Below are 6,481 nucleotides of genomic sequence, written 5' to 3' on the forward strand. Positions count from 1 at the left end.
GGATTTAACGTCGCCGCTCGACGATTTGACTAAGACTTGGGTTTAAGGTTGTCGCTCGACCGCCGATGGAGACAAGCGTTTAACGTCGCCGCTCGACGATTTGACAAATGCATGGGTTTAAAGTCGCCGCTCGACCGTTGATGGAGACACATGTTTAACGTCGCCGCTCGACGATTTCACGAAGTCATGAGTTTAAGGCCGCCGCTCGATCGTCGATGGAGACATGCGTTTAATGTCGCCGCTCGACGATTTGACGAAGTCGTGGGTTTAAGGTCGCCGCTCGACCGTCGATGGAGACACGCGTTTAACGTCGTCGCTCGACGATTTGACAAAGTCATGGTTTAAGGTCACCGCTCGACCGTCGATGGAAACACGCATTTAACGTCACCGCTCCACGATTTAACGAAGTCGTGGGTTTAAGGTCGTCGCTCGACCGTCGATGGAGACACGCGTTTAACGTCGTCGCTCGATAATTTGACGAAGTCGTGAGTTTAAGGTCGCCGCTCGACCGTCAATGGAGACACGTGTTTAACGTCGCCACTCGATGATTTGCCGTGTCGCTCGGCACAAAGCTTTAAAACCCTTTATTTTTTACTTTTGTCCTATGTGCAAAAAGTACAAGGATGCAAAGAGATTAACTATTACAAGACACACCTCTCACCCGGCTTGGTAAGGTTGGAGGTGGTTTGCGCTCCACAATTGCTCTAGTCGTCATCCGTCCTCATCCTCCAAGTAATAGGTGTCTGACCGGAGCTTCTCCACGACCTTGAAGGGTCCGACCCACGGGGCCTCCAGCTTGGTGACATCGCCGACTGACTTCACTTTCTTCCATACCAGGTCGCTGACCTGGAATGACCTTGGGACCACCCTCTGATTGTAGCTTTGCTTCATCCTCTGTCGATATGCCATCAGCCGAACGACGACTTCTGCGCAAGTTTCGTCCACTAAGTCTAGCTCCAGAAGCCTTCGCTCGGCGTTGTCCTCGCTGTAATGTTGTACCCGATCGGATTCAACTCCGACTTCGACAGGGGTGACCGCTTCGTCGTCGTACACCAGGTGGAAAGGAGTCACCACGGTCCCTTCTTTAGGAGTCGTGCGGATCACTCACAGCACACTGGATAGTTCATCTACCCAACTCCCTCCAACATGGTCGAGTCGAGCGTGTAAGATTCAAAGAATTTCGTGGTTGGTGACCTCCGCTTGCCCGTTTCTATGAGGGTAGACCACTGAAATGTATGCTTGCTGAATACCATACCCTCCGCACCATTCTCTGAGTTTCTGACTGGCGAATTGCCTTCCATTGTCCGAGACGAGTCAGCGTGGGATGCCGAACCGACAGATGATGTGCTGCCAGATGAATTTCATGACCATCTGTTCGGTTATTCTTGCCAGTGGCTCGGCTTCGACTTATTTAGAGAAATAATCTACTGCGACGAGCAGGAACTTTCGTTGACTTGTTGCCATGGGGAATGACCCAACAATGTCCATGCCCCACTGGTCGAACGGGCAAGAGGTTGTTGACGCCTTCATCTCCTCGGCCGGTCGGTGCGAGAGATTATGATATTTTTGGCAAGACAGGCAGGTAGCCACCGTCCGAGCGGCATCCTCTTGGAGGGTCGGCCATAATTATCCGGTCAGCAGAATCTTTCTTGCCAATGAGCGGCCGCCCGGGTGTCCTCTGCAGGATCCTTGATGTACCTCCCGTAGAATGTAGTCGGCGTCCTCCGATCCAACGCATTTAAGTAGAGGCCTAGAGAAGGCCTTCTTATAGAGTTGATCCCCGATCAGGATGAACCGGACAACCTTTCTCCTCAACAAGCGAGCCTCCTCCTGATCGGGCGGTGTAGCTCCCGATCGCAAAAACTCCGTCAATGCCGACCTCCAATCATTTGAAAAGGTAAGTCCCTCCATCCGGTTAATATGAGTCACTAAGGATACCTGCTCGATTGGCTATGCTATGACGATCGGCGATAACGAGCTAGCTAATTTAGCTAGCTCGTCGGCAGCTTGGTTCTCCGACCGGGGGATCTTTTGTATGATGACCTCTCAAAAGTTGACCTTTAGTTTTTCGAAGGCTTCGGCATAGAGCTTGAGTCGCGCGTTACTTATCTCGAATGCCCCGGTCAGCTGCTGAGCGGCCAATTGAGAGTCCGAGTGGATGAGGACCTTGATTGCTCCGATGTGCCGGGCGGCATGTAGGCCGGCTATGAGCGTCTTGTATTCGGCTTCATTGTTTGTTGCCTTGTAGTCAAGCCAAACGGACAACTGCATCCGCTCCTCTTGGGGGGAGATGAGCAATATGTCATCCCCGTTCCCCTGTCGAGTGAACGAACCATCCACATATATCCTCCAAACGACTTCTGGATCGGGATTTTGTACCTCAGTAATGAAATCTGCCAAGGACTGCGCCTTGATGGTTGTCGGGGCTGGTACTGGATGTCGAACTCACTGAGCTCCGTCGTCCATTTGATCAACCGTCCGGACGCTTCTGAATTGAGGAGGACTCACCCCAAGGGACTATTGGTCATTACGATGATGGAGTGAGTGAAGAAGTACGGACGAAGCCTTCGAGCGGCGAGTACCAACGCGTAAGCCAACTTCTTGAGACCGGTGTAGCGAGATTCAGCGTCTTTCAATATGTGACTTAGGAAATACACTGGATGTTCCTCGCCGTTCTGCCTAACTAGAGCCGAGCCGACTGCATGTTCGATTGAAGACAGGTAAATTCGGAGGGGCTCGCCGACAACTGGCTTAGCTAGTACAGGCAATGAGTTGAGGTACTCCTTAAGTTCTTTGAATGCTCGGTCGTACTCCTCGTCCCACTGGAATTTGGTGGCTCGACGTAGTATCTTGAAGAATGGCAAGCTCCGGTCGGATGATTTTGGAGATGAATCGAGATAATGTTGTTATCCAACCGGTGAGATGTTGGGTTTCCTTCAGATTTCTTGGCAGCGACATGTCTTGTAGTACTTTTACTTTGATGGAGTTTTCCTCGATGCCCCGCTCGGTGACGATGTAGCCCAGGAATCGCCCGCTCTTTACGTCGAACAAATACTTGTTTGGATTCAGCTTGATTCCGTATATCTTGAGTGTCTGGCAAGTCTCCTTGATATTTGTACATTGGTCAATTGCTCGGAGGGATTTGATTAATATGTCATCGACGTATACCTCCATGTTACGACCGATCTGTCGTCGGAACACTTTATTCATCAACCTCTGATAAGTAGCTCTGGCGTTCTTCAGTCTGAATGGCATGACTTGTAATAGTACGTCCCGTCGACCGTAATGAAGCTAACCTTTTCCTGATCTTCCCGGGCGAGCGGCACTTGGTGGTACCCTTGATACACGTCCAGCATGCATATCAGCTTGCACCCAGCAGTGGAGTCTACCATATGATCAATCTGAGGCAGCGAGTAGAAATCCTTTGGGCATGCTTTGTTGAGGTCCCGAAAGTCGATGTAGACTCGCCACTTGTTGCTCGGCTGGAGATCAGCATGACATTTGTGAGCCAGCTCAAGAATTGAACTTCCCGTATGTGGCCGGCCTCCAGCAACTTCTCTATCTCTGCCCGGATGATCAGATTTTGTTCGGCGCTGAAGTCTTTCTTCCTTTGCTTTATCGGTCGAGCATCCGGTTGGATGTGAAGTTCGTGTTACGCGACGCTCGAGGAAATCGCGGGAAGCTCGTGCATTGTGATAGATAGAATAAGAGCGATAGAGGGGGGGGGGTGAATATCACACTTTAAAAACTTTTTCTTTTAACTTTGAAAGCAGAGTCGTGCACAGCGGAAAGTAAAAGAATAGACAAGTTTGTTTACTTCATTCGGAGTCTAGGTCGACTCCTACTCGAAGACCCGCGGTCCTTGACCGCACCGATGGGCAAAGCACTATAACCCTTCTTTCCTAAATCCTCGGAAAGAAGTGGATCGTACAGATATAAAGATGTAAGATAGTAACACTCCTACTATCTTATATGAAATTAAGTGCAGTACAAAATAAATATACCAACAGTAGGATTTGAAAGTCGAAGCTCGGTCGGCACTAACGGACAGAATGATTTGCAGAGTTGATGAAGATTTGTAGCACGAGCAGCTTGCAGAAGAGAACTTAAGTCGATCAGAAGTAAGTCTCAGCCTCAGACTTCGAGCCTCCTTTTATAGGTATACTGGATGTTCGGTCGACCGATCCTCCTGTTCAGTCGACTGAACACGTTCCCCTCCTTCTTGGCTGGAATATGACGCTAGCTCGATATTCTGCATTAACTGGTTTTTAATGGTTCGGTCGACTGATCCATCTTTTGGGTCGACCGAACAAACTCTTTCCCTGTTCGTCAAAATCTGTCGAGATCTTATTTAATGCATCTTTAATGTTGATTGGATCGATCGACCGATCCACGGGTTCGATCGACCGATCAGCCTAAGTTTCCTTTTCCTTCTGATTGACACCGATGATCTGTTCTCTGCTGAGTCATCATGGTTCGGTCTACTGATAGTCCGGTTCGGTCGACCGATCAAATTTTGACCGGACTCTGGTCTGATCTGTTCTGAACTGATAACTGCTTTGAGTTGACCTGGTTCGATCGACCGATCCTCCTGTTCGATCGACCGATCGGGCCGGACCTGCAAAACAGTGTTAAGCAAAACATCATGGAAAACAAATGTTAGCACAATAATATTATAATGCATGAGTAATATAAAAGACAGTAGAACTGTCTCGATCTCAACTTGGAAACATTCCCGGTTTCTTCAGTTGGATCAACGACCTAAGGTTGTTCCCTTTTGGAACCCGACCTCACTGTCGCTCCTCTAGTTGTTTACCTCAACCTACCTGCGAAACTTAGATCCTCCAGATCTAGTTTGGACTTTTCACTTAGCTTTGATCGGCTCGCCAAGACTTTTTCCTTGATCTTCGGTCCTGCAAACCTCTCGATCACACTGCCAAGCTTCGGGTCTCCTCGACCTACTTGGACTTGCACCTGGGTTCCACGATCTGCTAAGATTTCTCCTCCCTAGCCTCCAACTAGGTCTTTCTTGGTTGAGTAAACAGCCTGCACACTCAGTCAACTTGTTAGATCACAACAAGACTTAACTGGAACTTTTGACAACATCAAAACTTAGGTCTGATTCTGGTGCAACTTGCACCAACAATCTCATCTTTTTTTGATGTTTGACAACCAAGGTTCAAAGTTAAGTTAAAATATGCAGAAATTAAATAAGCAAGCAATTTATCTTTTAATTCTCCCCTAAGTTAAAAAACTCCCCCTGAATTCACTATCTCTCCCCCTTGGACACACATCAAAAATAGGGGGAAACCATAAAAGCAAGTAAAAGAAACATGCTCAAAGAAAACAACTTAGTTCAGTGTGAACCTAGTAGTAATGAACATGTAAAAAATTATAACAAATTTTTTAGAAACATAGAAAAATTCTAATCATAAAAATATATATATATAAAACTTTGAAAATATCTTTTACTTGAATGAAGGATAGAATTTGAGAGCAAGAAGAATAAGGAAGTAAAAATTTGAAAACCAAGTTAAAAAAAAATAGTGATGTTAAAAATTTCAAAACAAAGTAAAGTAAAAAAAAAATTGGAAAAATGTGAAAATTTTCACCAGGTTAAAACTTTTGAAAAAGTTTTTGAAAATGAATTTTGAAAAGTGTGAAAATTTTTATTAAAAAGATTGATTTTGAATTTTATTTTGAAAACTTTTGAAAAAGATTTTGAAAATGAATTTTGAAAAACAAAGTAAGATATATAATTTTGAGAAGTGTGAAAATTTCGACTAAGTAGAATATTTTGAAATATTTCAAAAATTGTCAAAATTGATTTTTAAAACTTGAAAGATAGTCTTAAAAACATAGCTCAAAGCTCCCCCTAAAAGTGATGACAACCTAAAAGTCCAAGCATGGTTAGAAAGACTAAGGAAAGATTGTCCTTATGATGAAATGTCCAACCGTTGTACAAGGCTAACTACCACAAGATAGTAGCTATTGACTCAGGTTGGTCTACTGTGCTTGTGAGATGCTGGCTCTTAGAACTATAGGAACATGCAGTTCTATGGTAGAACTTAGGCTACTCCAGAAAATTAAAATATTTCGAAAACCAAAATTTGAAAAAGGAATTTTTACAAAAATAATTTTGAAAAATAAACTAAGTAATAATTTTCAAAAATAAAAGATCTTATTCTATAAAACACATCCCTAATTATCTTCTTAAGTTACTAAATTCTGCTTCAGGTAATGGTTTAGTGAAGATATCTACTAAGTTAGATTTATATTCAATATAGTTAAGTTCAATGTCCCATTTTGAAACATGATCCCTAATGAAATGATGTTTTACTTCTATATGTTTCGTTTTAGAGTAATGAATTGGATTTTTAGTTAGATTTATAGAGCTAATATTATCAATGTAGGTTTTTACATTTTTATAATATAGATTAAAGTCTTTTGAGGTATGTGACATCCATAGCAATTGGGCTAC

This window comes from Zingiber officinale, chromosome 7B, assembly GCF_018446385.1.
Source record: "Zingiber officinale cultivar Zhangliang chromosome 7B, Zo_v1.1, whole genome shotgun sequence".
In the NCBI taxonomy this organism is placed as follows: Eukaryota; Viridiplantae; Streptophyta; class Magnoliopsida; order Zingiberales; family Zingiberaceae; genus Zingiber; species Zingiber officinale.